The 20,554-nt window shown below is 34.5% G+C and overlaps 2 long non-coding RNA genes across 2 annotated transcripts; both read left to right on the top strand.

Annotated features, from left to right (window-relative positions):
* The first annotated feature begins 3,590 nt into the window (after positions 1-3,590).
* LOC140798006 (uncharacterized) lies at positions 3,591-4,459 on the top strand. The gene is made up of 2 exons (XR_012110762.1): positions 3,591-3,626; positions 4,188-4,459. It is a non-coding gene; the product is annotated as an uncharacterized lncRNA (long non-coding RNA).
* A 14,752-nt stretch (positions 4,460-19,211) lies between these two features.
* On the top strand, positions 19,212-20,082 carry LOC140798004 (uncharacterized). The gene is made up of 2 exons (XR_012110760.1): positions 19,212-19,247; positions 19,811-20,082. It is a non-coding gene; the product is annotated as an uncharacterized lncRNA (long non-coding RNA).
* The last annotated feature ends 472 nt before the right edge of the window (positions 20,083-20,554 follow it).

The raw sequence follows: 20,554 nt of genomic DNA on the forward strand, positions 1-20,554 counted from the left end.
ATCTTGTTGATAATGCAAAGTGTGGAAACTCGATTTGGGAATCATAATCGGTTATCAATTCAATAAGCTTTTGCATCTAATGACTATCTAATCATAATTGGTTTCTCTTGGAGGATGACCCGATTGACTCTTTTTAGACCAAAATACACTTAATTTATTTTTTGGTGGGAGTGAGAAAGACTTGTTTTGCGTTTATTATTGAACTAGCTGAAGTAAATGAGGAGCAAACTCATTTTCCTTGACTTCTCTTGCTAGGTGGAAAGTGAACACCAAATACGAGTTCCCTCTTTGCGTGCTTTAAATTTAGTATAAGAAATAAAAGCAAAACAATAATACAAGTGATGCTTAAATACATGTCATAATCTTAGAACTGAAGTACATGTTATCATATGAATTCATGGTCTTGAGAAATATGGAGCTTCACTATCATTTAAGCATCGCCCTTGTATGGACTAAAATAGACATAAAATTGAGGTAATGAATTAAAGTTCAAACGATGGTCATAAAGTTCAGTGTTAGATTTTTAGTATTAGCAAATATATACAAAATAATCTAAGTATTTTTATCTATATAAATGAGCATATGCATAAGTGTTGTTAAGATTTGGTTTGAAATTTTTTAAATTTTAAAACAAATAAGTCATGCCACTTGAAGGGCATTCGAATGCACCCTAACAGTCATTAAAAAGATACAAAGGTTTATTTTTTATTGTTCGAACACACCCTGGTAGGTGTTCGAAGCAGTTCAAGATGAGATGAGCATATTTAGTTGTCTCGAATGCACCTTGGCGGCCGTTCAAGTCATTTGAAGATATAAAGACACATATTAGGTCATTCGATTGGGGGCAATCTTTCACTCGAATGGGATCATGAATCTTTGAAAATTTTGGAAATCTGTGAGACCTTATTTGGACTTATCTTAAAAAGGTATAAAAGTTTTAGTATGTCCTAACCCTAGTGTATTGGTTATTACATTGAGAAGACATTATTGAATAGAAATTAATTTTCAATGACAAAGGCTTTAACCACCTTCATCACACAAAACTATTAATCTTAAGGGTTAAGAAAGTCCAATTTTCGAAGGTTACTGAGATTGAAAATCATTTACGGAAAGCAATAAATCGTGGAGTCGAGCAATCAACACTATTTCAAATAGAGTCATGAGGATCAATGGGGAGTCTATAAATCGCCTTGTAAACTGCTACGCTTTTATTAATATTGTTTCGATCCGAGTTTAAGATTTTTCCACGTAAAAGCTTAGTGTTCATCTTTATTTGTTTCTTTGATTATTATTCTGTATTTTTATTTACTTAAGCAAAGTGTTGGAAAATCGGGACTAGGGTTTAGTTTATATTTTCATCCAGAATAGCCTCGTACATCTTTCTCTTGGAGCTTGTCAAGGGTACTCAAGGATAACAGCCTTCATCGCTTATCCTAGCTTGTAGGATCTGTAACAAGCCTAAAAAGCTTCCCTAGTTTATAGTAACAAACTAAACAAGTTTCCCTAGCTCATAGGACAACATATAACAAACTTTGTTACTAAAATTGTGTACGTGTAATCTCTTTATATATGGAATATGGTGAATGCCTAAACACCAATTGGTGTGAGATTTCCAAAACATTGTTATGGTATCATAGGATTAGCATCTCCCGATCCACATGGCCTCCAAAACCTGTTTCGTCCTCTCCTTCAATACAATGGTGCACATGATCACCATTAAACTCTCTTCCTTTAAGCTTTGGCATTCTTAGCTTACACCATTACTACAATGCCATGAACTTCTTTGCTATGTTGATGGCACCATTCCTATGCCTCGCTGCAACCATTTTCTCTCGGTGAGTTCTTTGTCCCAAATCTCAAATATGCTGAATAGAAACACCAAGATTATCGTATATTCAGTCTCATTCTATCCTCTCTCACGGAAGAAGCACCGGGCCGAGGTTGCTGGGCTTACATCCTCCCATGATATCTGGGTCACCTTAGAAAACTCCTTCAGTCACAAGTCTAAGACTCGTGAAATATGTCTTAAGGATGATCTATAGAAGCGTGGAACTCGTACTCTAAGGGAGGTTAGAAGCGGCGTCGCCGGGGATTGAGAGAACGGGAGCGAAGAAGACGAAGGAGGCAAGGCAAAACTCAATCTCAATAATCAATAATCAATGATGACTTTGGTTGCCTTCCACATCCTTTTATAGGCTAACCAACAACTCAAATTAACCCTAAAAACACAATTTTCGCTGACCACGTTCGAACTCGCCTGACCGCGTTCGAACGCACCGGCTCGCTCTTCTGGATTTGCGAACACGATGTAGGCGTTCGAACGTGCGATTGAACGCGCCCGTCGGTATTTGCGAACGCGATGCGTGGCATTCACAAGGCGTTCGAACGCACCGCGTTCGAACGCACAAAGGCACTCTCTTCACCCACGTTCACAAACCGCGTTCGAACTCACTCCACCCGCGTTCCAACGCGACTTACGTAAAACTTATTTTAATGGAAATTACATACTAAAACATAAAACAAAAACACTCCTAAAGTGAATCCATGCTCGAGACGACGTCGGAAGTCCGAATCGTATCGATACAAATTGGATGGTGGCAAAAACTATTTGAACACTAAATAGTATTCATTGTGTAGTTGTATATAAGTAGCGGTTTTGTTCTTCCAAATATCATTATCCATCACTAGTAATAGTATAGACAACCATAAGTTAATAACTTAGAATTTTTGTTCTGAAAAATCTACCGAATCTACCTCTCATCTCTTGGCCTAGTGTTCTTACTCGCAGATCTTCGTGACGAAAATTTATATGTCCCAGATTTTCTCTCAAAGAATAATCTGGTGGATGATCTGAAAAAAATAAAAACATAGTTTTCAAGTGAGAGACAAACTTCATCTGGTCTAATCTCGGATATGTTTAAAGTTTGTGATAATTCGGTTTCTTTCTTTCCTAACCAGTCTCCTATTAACTAACTTTTCCTCATTTATTTCTTCGTGGACCTCTTAGATTACTAGTTATCTAATTGAGGTCCTATGTCTAAATATGATGTTGACTTGTTGGAGTTGCACTGCTTAGAAGTCTTGGCCAACCGTAGAAAATATTGTGAAACAAATCAGATCTAGATTTGATTGTAGAACAAACGACTTGCTCAAACTCTTGTTTGTACGCATATCGAATCTTCTACTAGTCATAGAAAATGACAAACAATTTATAGTGTTTCTCTCGAGCTTCACGAAAAAAGAGATGAGTACATATAAATTTAATTATGAAATCGGATTGGACGTGTAGATATTTTTCAGCAAAGCAACAGTTATGCCTTGTGCTTATAAATACAGTGTGTGTACTGAGCATGCAAAATTTATCACCACACCCCCTCTTCCATAGAATTTTAATGGCTCTCAAAAAGATCCTCCTTACTTTTGTGATCCTTCTCTTTGCTGTCATCGGAGACATCGTCCCTCCCGTCGTGGCTCGCGTCCACCCGTTGATAGTCCGGGACACCGACACCCTATAGGGTCACACCCATATCCTGCTAGGGGGACCCTACACTCCTTCTCCTGGTCGTCGTCGTCCTCCTCCTCCTTCTCGACAACCACCGAAGAGAAGAAGAAAATCTCTACGATAGGTCAGTCGTATAAACACATAGATGCACACTCATTTTATTATATTAACTCATTAATTACTCTAAAATTTAATCGGGTAGAGAAATGATGACTTTTAACACAAACACTCACACTTAGAGCTTGGTAAAACTTTATATATTCATGCAAAGATAGGCACAACATGATTTGAACCTATGATTTTTGGCACCGATACTATGTTAATTTACTAACTACTCTAAAACTTTAAGTTATAGAAAGACGGTGACTTTTATATTCTAACATATTTTATAATTTCTTCTCTAAACACTCCCGAATAGCAAAGTTGATATCCTTGGGAGTTAAAATTTGATTCATTTAACATAAATATATAGTTTAGAGGCATGCATACAGGAAAGTAAAGAACTTTTGAAATATTTACACCAGAAAGGCCAAATATGATAGTAGGAGCCAATTTAATGATTTTAATTAGATGGGCCTAAGGTTTTCAGATGGCCTAACATTTTAAAGTTAAACAGCAGCTCAGTTTTTCATCTTTAAAATGTTCTAACTTTTCTAATCATATCCTCTATGATTTTAATTTTCAGGTAGCACTCCTTAGTGCTAAAGATCAAAAGTCTATTATGCATCTATTGGTCTCCCACCATCGTTCTCTTAGTTGCTAGCTTTACAAAGAATAAATGAGCACATTATGTCAATACTGTGAGCAAATATATTTACCTCCTAATTATAATAATATTTTATAATTAAATTGCTCAGTGTACTTTAGTGTTATTCCTTATGTGCTCGTATGCATATGTATGTGTCCAGCTGAATGTCTATTTTAGATACTAAAATTGGCTTTTATAATTTACTCTTATATTTTTGGTAGGCTTTTGAATTGGGATCAAATATTTTGATTTACCAACATAAAGTATGAAAGAACTTAAACAATTAGGCATCATTTTTCAAACAATTAGCAATTTATAAATGGTCAGCTCAACATTTGTAGGGCCTTGGCAAAAATTCTAAATAGTGCCATTCCTAAAATGAGTTATACTAAATTCTAAACATTCTAATAACCACTAAAATTGGTTTTTTTTATTACTAAAGCATAACCAAGTGATCTATTTATATGAAAATGTATCTATAGAGAATATTGATAGATGTCAGGCCCTTTTAATTTTTCTAATTAATGAAAGTTAGGGTGGCAATCGGGTTGAAGCGATTTAGATAGTGTCAGATTTTGATCGGGTCAACTTTATCTTAACATGAATATAGTTCGACTATTAAACGGATTGTATTTAGTAAATACGAATACGATCCGTTTAGTAAACGGGTAACATGACCTATATAACCCGTTTAATAAATGAGTCCTATTAACACAAAACGATAATCTGTTTAACACAACACGATAACACGATACAAATAACACAGTAATTTTTACCCTATAATAATCAATATTTATCGATTTATTCTATATAAGTGGTCTATTACACAGATAAGATGGTATCTTTTTAACTCAAAACTTATACAACACAACAAAAAAAAAAAAAAACAATTTTAAGTATTCAACCATAAATCAAATAACACAGATTCATATACCAATTCAACCACCAACAATCAATATTAAATAAATAAATTTAGCTACTAATTTTAGTTCTAAGTTCCAATTGTTAAATCTAATAATGGCATGACAATTACAACATAGTTTCAAGTTCATAATTCAATCACCAACATCTAATCCATTATAAACTATAAATAATTTGAAATAAGCAAACCAGCCTTCTGTTTTATTATCCAACAATTATGACCCTACCAAAAAGAATAAAAGTGAATGTAAATAACTAAGACAGAAAATATAAAAAGAATTAGTGAACATGATCTACAACGAGTTGGTGAACATTAGAATATTCAACTGCTTCACTTATTTTAGATAAATATCAAGTTGCAAAGAAGGTCACATATAAAAGTTTTCATACAAGAAACTAACATATGGAATTCTTGTTGGATTACATTTGAACGCTACAAGTAGAAGCTCATATCTACTGACTAGAGATAGACTAACTTATATAAACATCTCTTTGTTATAAATTATGAAGACAGATGTAACCCGAGATGTCATCAATTAAAGTTATATATGGGTGACGTTTTTGCATGTTGGATCACTTGCTACTTATTTTTAACATATTCCAGTCAAATTAACAAATAGCTTTTCGTCTCCTTAATAGCAGGAAGTTCTCTAAGTTGCAATTATCATTGCATACAAATAGGAATTCTACCTTATCTGTTTATACTCTACTTCCTCACAGGGAACTTCAAACAGTACTATTAATATTCTTGAACAACCGCACTACCACCTAACTAGACATTCACTAAGCATTCTAGCTTTATTGACAGCTAACAAAAGAAATTTGAGAACTAAGCAAGCTCCTATATGAAAAAGAAGTATCTCGCTGCGTTAAGTTGCTCACTAGTGCCTAGTAATCACACTATAAGAATATAAAGCTTATACTACTCGAACTAGGACTTGCCTTAGACTAATTCTAAAAGTTTATATGACTCGAACTAGAACTTGCCTTAGAGGCTTACATGACTTAATTGAACTTGCTTTAGTGGCTTACATGACTTAATTAGACTTGCCTTAAGGGATTACATAAAAGATAAAGATTACTTAGCTAAATCAGCCTTCCTTATCCTTCTCGGATTGATTCTTCTTTATACCACAGATAGAGTCCGAGTTTGGAGAAACCTTGAATACAAAAGTTGTAGATCAGGATGTTTTCGATCTTCTCCAAGTGGTTTTGTAATATTTAGTTTCTCCGGAATATCCTTTGAATAGATTTCCAAAACTGCGCATAGTTGAATTAGTTAACTAACAAATTCTAATCTAATAAGGCTCTAATTAAAGCAAATAAGCAGATAAGATAACTAGACTCCATCTATTGAGCTAAATCTCCCCTTGATGTGATTCGATCTGACTCAATTAGCATTACACCAAAGCTATAACACCCCTATTATACTCTATATTCATAATCCGCATATACTTATAGTGTGCCTATGCTTGTGCTAGCACGCATCGTTTTCGTATGTTCAATATCAATATTATATTATAGGAGAATTAGAAAATTCCTATTTATATGAAGATTATGTGAGACATTACAATGAGCAATATAATTAGTTGATCAATTTTGATGAATATCGATAATATTTAATACAATATTCTCATGTTATTCTTGTGCTAACAAATAAAGTCTTTGATCCTCCTATATATCTTAGAATTCACATTACACTTCTTATTATATTTCTTAACATTTGTCTTATAATCAATATGAAAAGTATTAATGTAATGACAAGATAATTGAACAAAAAAGGAGAAGAATATACATATATAAAACACAGAACATCTACTTATATGATTTTATAAACAAAAATATAAGTATAAACACAAAATCTAATCAATAACTATTTGGTGATTCTTACCTTTGTTTAACTCATCATTAATTATATATAAAATAGTCACAATCTAATTATGTAAAAGTATGTAAGCTTAGTGTTATATTTTTTACAAAATAGTATATATATATATATATATATATATATATATATATAAGAACATGAACATAAGATATATGAATTTGATTATTATTAATTAAGATATATGTATCAACCTAATATAAGCTATATATGTATAATTATTATAATTAGTTAATTATCATGCTTATCATACTTTGCTAATAAATATGTTAGTGAGTACATATTTTTTAAAATAATTAACCGTGTAATTAAATAATTAAAAAGGAGAGAAAATCTCTATATTATAGTGCTGGGCTTGCAAGCAAATGTAGAGAGGGGAACGAAGGGAGAAGAAAAGGAAGGAGAAGAAGAAGAAGATAAGAAGAAAGAGAAGGGAAGGGAGGGGAAACCGAGTCAACGAGGAGGGGCCCGGCGCCGCCGGCTAGCTTGAGATCGGCCTCTCGCCGCTGTTCGCCCGACGAGAGAGAGAGAGAGAGAAAGAGGGAGGGAGGGAGAGAGAGAGAGGAAGAAGAAGAGAAGAAAATAGAGGAGGGGGAAAGGCCTCATTAGCAGCTTCTCTGTAGTAGTAGTGGTGGCAATAGTTCTGAGGACAGGAGCAAGAATCCGAGGAGAGAAATTTGAGAGAAAGAAGAGAACAGAAGAGAGGAGAAGAAGAAGAAGAAGAAGAAGAAGAAGAAGACCTCCCCTGCACCCTCTTCCTCGTCATTGGAAAAGGAGAATGTTTCTTTCCATTCCTCATGAGAAATGGTGGGCAGCTACCCGACGGCCGAGATGTGCGTTCGTACTAAGTAATTTAGTACAAACTATAGAATGGATTGTCGGTCATGAACATCGTAAGGTGCTGCTCTTCGCGAATCCCAGCATAGAAGAAGAAGAAAAGAGAAATAGAGACGAAGAATAGTCGAAGTGGGAGGCACGAGTGCGTTGCGCCTCGCCGCGCGATGTTGCATGGTACATCGTCCGCACCACGCTCAGCCGACCATGCCACGTCATGCCATGCATTACCCTTTCTTCCTATCTTCTTTTTTTATTATTAATTTTAATTTTATTTCATTTCATATATTATTATTATTATTATTATTTCATTACTATCATTATTTATTTATTTATTTATTTATTATTTAATATTTAGGGCTGGGTTATTACAATTGCTCACTGTTCTAACGCGATATTGTCTATCTATCACTGTTCATCTAGAATTGCTCATTGTCACTGCTCATCTGTACTTTTCGTCCATCACTGTTTATGTAGAATTGTTCATCCCGTTAGTCCGCTCGAATTCCAATGGCCAATATTGATTTTTCTCAATTTAGACTTTAGAGACACATTGTCAATTACAGAAAACTTACAATCTACCCCTTGACAATTTTGTGACAAAATAAGCGTCGCCATAAAAAATCTAATATAGAAAACATTCCAAGCCCAATTCTGCAATAAAAAATATCAATCCAAATTCTATGAAATTTATATCGCCATAAGTTTGAATTTTTAAAATTACAAATCGTTCACATATCAAAAAATTTAACAGTTCAGGTCACATATTATTTTCCAAGTGTTTTGATACTTAGAAGTACTTCACAATAATCTAGGAGATGAATGTTTACTGAAAATACTCAATAATATACAAATAACTTTAAATAGAAAGCAAGGCAAACATGACAAAGATGGCAAGAATTTTATGTGGAAAACCTCATAAAACCTATGTATCATTTTTTCTATGATCAAATCAACCACTAACAAATATTGCAAATACAAAAATTACTTACAGAGCACCTATTGAACCCTAGCCTACAACTATATTTGAAGTTCTCTTGCTCTCTAGATAAGTTGCTTCAAATGGTCGATAAACTAATCTCAATGACCCTCAACATCGGATGTCCCGTATTAGTAACCCTCGAGACAACAACTCACTCCAAGAAATAACGCAATAAAAATGATTCGAAATCTCTAATGAATCCTATCTTTCTAAAATCTTCGGATCGCCAAGAATGCTTATTTAACAATTGGGTTATTTGCAACAAAAAACCACTTAGTTTTCGTTTTGATGAGTGAGGGTTGTTTCATGTTTCTACTGCATATGAGGTTTTTTCCTTTCTTTCTTCCAAGTTTGCCCTTCTGCCATTTAGTACTCATTAAATGCTACTGGGATAATGTAAGAGAGAAATGATTCATACCTATTTTTTCTTCTTCTTATGTGTTACTGCTTCTTCTTCTTCTTCGTCTTCTTCTTTTTTTTTGTTATTATTTATTTCTCTTCTTTTGCTACTGTTTTATTTTTTTCTATCTCTTAATCTTATTTTTTAATACAAGTCTCTCTAATCGCTCTTTAATTAATAAAGTAAGAGACTAATTAAAAATAGTTTAAATAAATAAAAACTTCTTAATCAATATCTCAAAATAGAACTTAATCTATATTACAACTAAATTATAATATATATTAAAAAATTGTGAATTACCGTCGAATTATTCTTTGTTCTCGCTATAGATATATTTCGAATTTCAAGAAACTTCGAATACAAAAAGCCTCAAGTAACGGTGGAGGAGCTGGTGGCGATGTTAGAGGAGAGGAAGAGGGCTATATAAAGATGTATTTTTATCGTCATAATTTTTTTCTTTCTTAGTTGTTCATAACTTACACATGCTTACGAGAGATATTTTCATCATATTGCTATCACATGACTGTCTCGAAATATAATAGAACCCTAATAGAAGGGGCTAAGTGAGTTATTTCTAAAAGTTCAAAGGGTTAGTGTGTTCAGGGGGTCGGTGTAGAAATGGGTGATAGTTCAGGGGTGAAAAAGAAATTATTTTTAAATATAATAACAACTTTCGTTGTTCTTTTTATAGACTACATAATTTACATACTTCATCATTTTAATTAATAAAGAAAGAGAAGAAGAAAAAAAGAAGAAGAAGAAGCAATAACAACAAAAAGTTAGTAGTAGAAGAAAATATATTAACAACTTCCACAAATATAATGATAACTTTTATTGTTTTTAACAATTTTTATTATTTTTTTAATACATTGTAGAATTTACACGGTTACAATTTTCATAGAAACAAACAATAATCTATAGAATCATACTTTTAGTTATTGAACTAATTATAATTATCTCACCACTATCTGTAATTAATCTCTTACTTTATTAATTAAAGAGTGATTAGATAGAATTATATAGAAAAAAAAAGAACAATTAAGAGATAGAAGAAGAAAAAGAACAAACATAAGCAATAACGAAAAGAAAGATGAAAAAGAAGAAGGAGAAGAGGAAGAAGAAAAAAAAAAGGAAAAAGAAAACATATTAACAACTTCCGTAGATATAATAATAATTTTTATTATTTTTTCTGTACACTTTTTATACATTATAAAATTTACATATTTTACCATTATAATTTGCGTAAAACAAACAATAATCATACAAAGTTATATTTTTTAGTTACTTAATTAATTATGATTATCTCATCACTATCTCCGATCAATCTCTAATTTATTAATTAAACAGTAATTATAGAGATTTGTATAGAAAGAAAGACTAAGAGATAAAAGAAGGAAAAGAATGATAGATAGCATTGCAGAATTTATTATATGAAGTAGAAGATGGAAAAAGATGAAGAAGAGTACATGGCTATTTTTCTCTCTTATAGTGTCCCATAAATACTTAATGAGGCACTAAATAACATAATAGAAACCAAAAATAGACCTGACTAACCAAATTTAAAAACCAGGTGGGCTTTTCATGCAAAAACCCAACTCAATTCAACTCTTATAAAATTTGTGATACATAGAAATTCAAATATTTTATGGTCAAGCTCTTACAAAGTATTTTTAAATACGTTCAAATAGATTTTCTGTACACAAATTGCCGATACGAGAATATAACAAGTTATATAGATCACAATTATTAGTCTAATATTAGAGTAAAATAGCTGAAAAGAATTTCGAATAATATATATAAAATAATTAGTACTAAAGATAATAATACTAATCTAAGAATTATCCAATCAAAGATCGCATTTATAACAATTATAGTTGTTATAAGGACTTGTACTAACTACAAAGATATAATACTATTAATGAATTCAGTTTAATTTGGGAAAACAGTAACGTGGAAGAAGAAGAAGAAGAAGAAGAAGAAGAAGAAGAAGAAGAAGAAGAAGAAGAAGAAGAAGAAGAAGAAGAAGAAGAAGAAGAAAGAGGAAAGTGCTCCTCGATCCGATAGAAAATGGTTAAAAGATAGGAGGTGCAGGGTTTGCACCTATCAGAAGAAAAATTTAGAGGGATGACTTTAACATGTAGACTATTGGATCTTAGTGTTGGTGTCCACCTCTCATTCTGTTGGTTTTCCAAAGGTTTAAAGAAAAATTTAGAGAGACGACTCTGACTCTTCTCTATACATCAAGTCATGTGGAAATTGGTCCTTCTCTTAAGTGTCTGTGGAGCACAGAGAAGTTCTCTTGACAAAACAAGAGAATTCCAAGGCATGCTTTAAAGGGTACCTTGGAAGTTCACACTCCAATATCAAAACGACGTATTGAAGACGTTATTGATAGTTTTTCCCTTTGAAATGACCCTAAGTGAGTGGTAAGTCTATATAAACCCCAGAACTCTTTGAGTTTTTACAACAACAAAATTAACTGTCTTTGGCCTTTCAGTTAGATTTAGCTATGAATCCCTTGTTGTCTATCCTAACGTTCCTCTCGTCGGTTTTACTGCTACTCCCAATTCTCCCAAGTGTTGCAAAATTGGCATCACTTGATTCGCAAGGGAGAGCCCTCCTCCAATGGAGAACAAGCCTTAAGAGTCATGAAGCCATAGCCTCATGGAATCTTAAGACTAGTCCATGCAATTGGACTGGCATCACATGCAGAGTGCCACGCATTTAGGGTTGAGCATGATCACCACGATATCTCTACCAGGGATGGGTCTTGTAGGGATGTTGGATGTCCTCGATTTCTCGACGTTGGCAACCTTAACAAGTCTCAACCTCACCGTCAACCAATTGATGGATCCATTCCAACTTCCGTTGTCGCTCTTTCTAAGCTCACCTCTCTTGATCTCTCTATGAATCGATAAGTGGCTCCATACCTCCTTCTCTCAATAACTTGACGAATCTTAGAATCTTAGACTTGTCTCAAAATAATCTTTCAGGTCCCATCCCAAAAGAATTAGGAGACCTACAGAGTCTATTAAGCTTGCATTTGTCTTTGAACATCTTGAGTGGCTCTATTCCGTATGAAATAGGACATCTCTCTAACTTGAATGAATTATTTCTCCCTAATAACAGCCTAATAGGTCCAATACCTTCAAGTCTGGGGGAACTTGACGAATCTCGCTCTTTTAAACCTTTGGAGTAATCAACTCTCTGGTTCTATTCCTCATGAAATAGGAAAGTTAACAGCTATGGTTGTTTTAGATGTCAAGAACAATAGCCTTACAGTCTAATACCTTCAAGTTTGGGGAACTTGACCAAGCTCACTACCTTAAACCTTTGGGGTAATAAGCTCTCTAATTTCATTCCACATGAAATAGGTAATTTAGTGAACTTGAAGGACTTGGAACTCCAAGATAACCAACCGATGTGTCTCATCCCAAAAATTTAGGGAACTTGACCATGCTTGAAACCATGTACCTATATAGTAACAAGCTCAATGGTGTGATCCCTCATCAAATAGGAAATCTCGCAAATATGGTTGATTTAGAATTTCCCAATAATAGCCTAACAGGTCCAATACCTTCAAGTTTGGGGAACTTGACCAAGCTCAATTATTTATACCTTTGGGGTAATCAGCTCTCTCGGTTCCATTCCTAATGAAATAGGGAATCTAGTGAACTTGAAGGACTTAGAGTTCTCTCTAACCAATTAACCGGTTCTATTCCGAGAAGTTTAGGAAACTTGACCATGCTTGAGGCCATGTACCTCGATGATAACAATTTCACTAGTATCATCCCTCATGAAATAGGGAAGCCGGCAAATCTGGTTTATTTAAATGTCTTCAACAAGAGCATTATTACAGCCCAATTCCCTCAAGTCTTGGGAACTTGGGAAAGCTCAATATTTTAAACCTTTGTTGTAATCAGCTATCTGGGTCCATTGCTCCATCATTTGGTAATTTGAGCAACATCCAATACCTTGGACTAGCCAATAATCATTTAAGTACTAGTTCTTTACCTCAAGAACTAGCAAATATCACAAGCTTACAAAGAATGCGACTTGATGGAAATCAACTTAAGGGAGATATCTCTAACTTTGGAGTGTATCCCAATTTGATATTTGCGGATTTGAGCTTCAACAAGTTCTCCGGTATGCTCTCGCACCATTGGGGAGAATGCTACAATTTGACGAGCTTAACAATCTCCAACAATGAGCTCAACGGACACATACCTTCGAGCATTGGACAACTATCTAAAATCCAGGTGCTTGATCTTTCATCCAATAACCTGAAGGGGAGATTCCAATAGAATTAGGCAAGTTGTCTCAATTGTACTACTTGGATCTGAGTAATAACTTACTCTTTGGTGAGATACCTCAAGAGCTTGGAAACCTACTCAAAATACAGAATTTAGATCTATCAGCTAACAACCTTAGTGGATCGATTCAAGGCAATTTTGGGGGTTGTCATGAACTTCTATTTTTAAAGTTGAGCAACAACCGTTTAAATGGAAGCATCCCCATTCAAATTGGAGGTCTAGTAAACCTACAAGAATTACTAGATCTTAGTCATAATTCATTTTCTAGAAGCATACCATCCCAACTAAGTGAACTAGTTATGCTACAAGTTTTGAATCTCTCACACAATGCATTGAGTGGATCTATCCCCACATCCTTTCAAGATATGGCTAGCTTAACAAATATAGACTTATCCTATAATGAACTGGAGGGGCCTCTTCCCGCTAGCCAAGTTTTCAAGAAAGCGCCGATGGAGTGGTTTACCCATAATAAAGATCTATGCTCAGAGGCGTCAGCTTGGCTCTATGTAGTTCAAGCCCTTCAAGTAGAAGTTCTAGAAGTAAACAAAGTCAGGTTATTACGTTGGTTGTTCTACCTATTCTTGGATCCTTGGTTCTCTTCGCGGGGTTTGCCGTATTCTTATGGAAAAGGAAGAAAAGCTCTAAACACAATACAAGTGAGATTGATAAAAGTGGGTTCTTGTTAGGAAACGTTGATGGAAAAGATTTATATAAGGATATCATTGAAATAACAGAGAATTTTGATGAAAAGTTTTGCATTGGCAAAGGTGCATATGGAAGTGTTTACAAAATTACCTTACCCAGAGGAGTAAGAATAGGAGAATTTCAACTACCAAAAGAAAAATAATTGCCGTGAAGAAAATTCATCAAACGGAAGAAGAAAGATTGATAGACAACCAGCTTTTTTATTATGAGATACAAACACTATCTGAAATACGACATCGGAATATCATGAAGCTTTATGGCTACCGCTTCAACCGATCAACATAGGCTTATTGTTTGTGAGTACTTGGAGAGAGGAAATTTAGCAGTCATTCTTACACATGATGCATATGCCATTGAGTTAGATTGGATCAAAAGGTTGAATGTTATTGGAGATGTTGCTCATGCTTTATCTTACCTCGCATCACGATTGTTCTCCTCCCATAGTTCATCGAGATATCACAAGCAACAATGTTTTACTTGATTCAAAATTTAGAGCTTGTGTGTCGACTTTGGAATAGCTAGAATTTTGAAGCCCGACTCATCCAATTGGACAATGGTGGTAGGAACAAGGGGCTACATCGCACTGTAAATGCCTTTATTTATTCGAATTCAGAAAGTTTGTGTTGATACTTCGTAAAGTGTATTTTCATACATGTGTCATATACTTGCTTTCGATAGTACGAAGATACACCTAATATGTTATTTATTTGACCCCTATCTTAGCTAAAAATATTAAGATATAATTGCATGCCATAATAACAGTTGGGCATAACTATTTATCTATCATATTTCGTAACTTTTTAGTATTTTCTTATGAGTTTTAATATAATTAAGCTTAGTTAGCTGAAACTTCTTCTTCTGATATTTTGCAGAGCTTGCCTATATAATGACAGTGACCGAGAAATGCGACGTATATAGTTTTGGAGTGGTGGCACTTGAAGTGCTCATGGGAGCTCATCCAGGAGATTTGATTACATCCTTATCATCTAGTACTATCGAACTCACACTACTGAATGATATCTTGGATCCACGTCTATCACTCCCTACAATTGAAGTTGCAAGTCAAATTTTAACAAAAGTAGTCAAGATAACCCTTCAATGTTTAGAAGCTAATCCGCTATGTCGACCAACAATGCAACATGTATCTCAACAAATATCTCGCTTCTCGGGATGCCTCCTATCCTCAATTGATATTAATTACTATGATCTTGTCATATTGTATCCTAATGTACCGCATGGAAAACATACTTGTACATCAATTTAGGAGTACGAATTATTTCTCTCTATAGCTGTGCTTATATATTTTAAGTTTATTCTTCTAACCAGTATAAAAATAAAAGAAAGATCTTGTTGATAATGCAAAGTGTGGAAACTCGATTTGGGAATCATAATCGGTTATCAATTCAATAAGCTTTTGCATCTAATGACTATCTAATCATAATTGGTTTCTCTTGGAGGATGACCCGATTGACTCTTTTTAGACCAAAATACACTTAATTTATTTTTTGGTGGGAGTGAGAAAGACTTGTTTTGCGTTTATTATTGAACTAGCTGAAGTAAATGAGGAGCAAACTCATTTTCCTTGACTTCTCTTGCTAGGTGGAAAGTGAACACCAAATACGAGTTCCCTCTTTGCGTGCTTTAAATTTAGTATAAGAAATAAAAGCAAAACAATAATACAAGTGATGCTTAAATACATGTCATAATCTTAGAACTGAAGTACATGTTATCATATGAATTCATGGTCTTGAGAAATATGGAGCTTCACTATCATTTAAGCATCGCCCTTGTATGGACTAAAATAGACATAAAATTGAGGTAATGAATTAAAGTTCAAACGATGGTCATAAAGTTCAGTGTTAGATTTTTAGTATTAGCAAATATATACAAAATAATCTAAGTATTTTTATCTATATAAATGAGCATATGCATAAGTGTTGTTAAGATTTGGTTTGAAATTTTTTAAATTTTAAAACAAATAAGTCATGCCACTTGAAGGGCATTCGAATGCACCCTAACAGTCATTAAAAGATACAAAGGTTTATTTTTTATTGTTCGAACACACCCGGGTAGGTGTTCGGCGCTCAAGATGAGATGAGCATATTTAGTTGTCCGAATGCACCTTGGCGGCCGTTCAAGTCATTTGAAGATATAAAGACACATATTAGGTCATTCGATTGGGGGCAATCTTTCACTCGAATGGGATCATGAATCTTTGAAAATTTTGGAAATCAGAGACCTTATTTGGACTTATCTTAAAAAGGTATAAAAGTTTTAGTATGTCCTAACCCTAGTGTATTGGTTATTACATTGAGAAGACATTATTGAATAGAAATTAATTTTCAATGACAAAGGCTTTAACCACCTTCATCACACAAAACTATTAATCTTAAGGGTTAAGAAAGTCCAATTTTCGAAGGTTACCGAGATTGAAAATCATTTACTTTAAAGCAATAAATCGTGGAGTCGAGCAATCAACACTATTTCAAATAGAGTCATGAGGATCAATGGGGAGTCTATAAATCGCCTTGTAAACTGCTACAGCTTATTAATATTGTTTCGATCCGAGTTTAAGATTTTTCCACGTAAAAGCTTAGTGTTCATCTTTATTTGTTTCTTTGATTATTATTCTGTATTTTTATTTACTTAAGCAAAGTGTTGGAAAATCGGGACTAGGGTTTAGTTTATATTTTCATCCGTAATAGCCTCGTACATCTTTCTCTTGGAGCTTGTCAAGGGTACTCAAGGATAACAGCCTTCATCAGTTATCCTAGCTTGTAGGATCTGTAACAAGCCTAAAAGCTTCCCTAGTTTATAGTAACAAACTAAACAAGTTTCCCTAGCTCATAGGACAACATATAACAAACTTTGTTACTAAAATTGTGTACGTGTAATCTCTTTATATATGGAATATGGTGAATGCCTAAACACCAATTGGTGTGAGATTTCCAAAACATTGTTATGGTATCATAGGATTAGCATCTCCCGATCCACATGGCCTCCAAAACCTGTTTCGCCCTCTCCTTCAATACAATGGTGCACATGATCACCATTAAACTCTCTTCCTTTAAGCTTTGGCATTCTTAGCTTACACCATTACTACAATGCCATGAACTTCTTTGCTATGTTGATGGCACCATTCCTATGCCTCGCGCAACCATTTTCTCTCGGTGAGTTCTTTGTCCCAAATCTCAAATATGCTGAATAGAAACACCAAGATTATCGTATATTCAGTCCTCATTCTATCCTCTCTCACGGAAGAAGCACTGGCCGAGGTTGCCGGGCTTACATCCTCCCATGATATCTGGGTCACCTTAGAAAACTTCTTTCGCCCACAAGTCTAAGACTCGTGAAATATGTCTTAAGGATGATCTATAGAAGCGTGGAACTCGTACTCTAAGGGAGGTTAGGCGGCGTCGGGGGATTGAGAGAACGGGAGCGAAGAAGACGAAGGAGGCAAGGCAAAACTCAATCTCAATAATCAATAATCAATGATGACTTTGGTTGCCTTCCACATCCTTTTATAGGCTAACCAACAACTCAAATTAACCCTAAAAACACAATTTTCGCCGACCACGTTCGAACTCGCCCGACCGCGCTCGAACGCACCGGGCTCGCTTTTCGGGATTTGCGAACACGATGTAGGCGTTCGAACGTGCGATTGAACGCGCCTGTCGGTATTTGCGAACGCGATGCAGGCATTCACAGTGCGTTCGAACGCACCGTGTTCGAACGCACAGTGCACTCTCTTCACCCACGTTCACAAACCGCGTTCGAACTCACTCCACCCGCGTTCCAACGCGACTTACGTAAAACTTATTTTAATGGAAATTACATACTAAAACATAAAACAAAAACACTCCTAAAGTGAATCCATGCTCGAGACGACGTCGGTGAAGTCCGAATCGTATCGTATACAAATTGGATGGTGGCAAAAACTATTTGAACACTAAATAGTATTCATTGTGTAGTTGTATATAAGTAGCGGTTTTGTTCTTCCAAATATCATTATCCATCACTAGTAATAGTATAGACAACCATAAGTTAATAACTTAGAATTTTTGTTCTGAAAAATCTACCGAATCTACCTCTCATCTCTTGGCCTAGTGTTCTTACTCGCAGATCTTCGTGACGAAAATTTATATGTCCCATTTTCTCTCAGCAATAATCTGGTGGATGATCTGAAAAAATAAAAACATAGTTTTCAAGTGAGAGACAAACTTCATCTGGTCTAATCTCGGATATGTTTAAAGTTTGTGATAATTCGGTTTCTTTCTTTCCTAACCAGCCTCCTATTAACTAACTTTTCCTCATTTATTTCTTCGTGGACCTCTTAGATTACTAGTTATCTAATTGAGGTCCTATGTCTAAATATGATGTTGACTTGTTGGAGTTGCACCGCTTAGAAGTCTTGGCCAACCGTAGAAAATATTGTGAAACAAATCAGATCTAGATTTGATTGTAGAACAAACGACTTGCTCAAACTCTTGTTTGTACGCATATCGAATCTTCTACTAGTCATAGAAAATGACAAACAATTTATAGTGTTTCTCTCGAGCTTCACGAAAAAAGAGATGAGTACATATAAATTTAATTATGAAATCGGATTGGACGTGTAGATATTTTTCAGCAAAGCAACAGTTATGCCTTGTGCTTATAAATACAGTGTGTGTACTGAGCATGCAAAATTTATCACCACACCCCCTCTTCCATAGAATTTTAATGGCTCTCAAAAAGATCCTCCTTACTTTTGTGATCCTTCTTTTGCTGTCATCGGAGACATCGTCCCTCCCGTCGTGGCTCGCGTCCACCCGTTGATAGTCCGGGACACCGACACCCTATAGGGTCACACCCATATCCTCGCTAGGGGGACCCTACACTCCTTCTCCTGGTCGTCGCCGTCCTCCTCCTTCCTTCTCGACAACCACCGAAGAGAAGAAGAAAATCTCTACGATAGGTCAGTCCGTATAAACACATAGATGCACACTCATTTTATTATATTAACTCATTAATTACTCTAAAATTTAATCGGGTAGAGAAATGATGACTTTTAACACAAACACTCACACTTAGAGCTTGGTAAAACTTTATATATTCATGCAAAGATAGGCACAACATGATTTGAACCTATGATTTTTGGCACCGATACTATGTTAATTTACTAACTACTCTAAAACTTTAAGTTATAGAAAGACGGTGACTTTTATATTCTAACATATTTTATAATTTCTTTCTCTAAACACTCCCGAATAGCAAAGTTGATATCCTTGGGAGTTAAAATTTGATTCATTTAACATAAATATATAGTTTAGAGGCATGCATACAGGAAAGTAAAGAACTTTTGAAATATTTACACCAGAAAGGCCAAATATGATAGTAGGAGCCAATTTAATGATTTTAATTAGATGGGCCTAAGGTTTTCAGATGGCCTAACATTTTAAAGTTAAACAGCAGCTCAGTTTTTCATCTTTAAAATGTTCTAACTTTTCTAATCATATCCTCTATGATTTTAATTTTCAGGTAGCACTCCTTAGTGCTAAAGATCAAAAGTCTATTATGCATCTATTGGTCTCCCACCATCGTTCTCTTAGTTGCTAGCTTTACAAAGAATAAATGAGCACATTATGTCAATACTGTGAGCAAATATATTTACCTCCTAATTATAATAATATTTTATAATTAAATTGCTCAGTGTACTTTAGTGTTATTCCTTATGTGCTCGTATGCATATGTATGTGTCCAGCTGAATGTCTATTTTAGATACTAAAATTGGCTTTTATAATTTACTCTTATATTTTTGGTAGGCTTTTGAATTGGGATCAAATATTTTGATTTACCAACATAAAGTATGAAAGAACTTAAACAATTAGGCATCATTTTTCAAACAATTAGCAATTTATAAATGGTCAGCTCAACATTTGTAGGGCCTTGGCAAAAATTCTAAATAGTGCCATTCCTAAAATGAGTTATACTAAATTCTAAACATTCTAATAACCACTAAAATTGGTTTTTTTTATTACTAAAGCATAACCAAGTGATCTATTTATATGAAAATGTATCTATAGAGAATATTGATAGATGTCAGGCCCTTTTAATTTTTCTAATTAATGAAAGTTAGGGTGGCAATCGGGTTGAAGCGATTTAGATAGTGTCAGATTTTGATCGGGTCAACTTTATCTTAACATGAATATAGTTCGACTATTAAACGGATTGTATTTAGTAAATACGAATACGATCCGTTTAGTAAACGGGTAACATGACCTA

Source organism: Typha latifolia, chromosome 11 (assembly GCF_019914945.1).
Source record: "Typha latifolia isolate L0001 chromosome 11, TyphaL0001v2, whole genome shotgun sequence".
NCBI classification, from domain to species: Eukaryota; Viridiplantae; Streptophyta; class Magnoliopsida; order Poales; family Typhaceae; genus Typha; species Typha latifolia.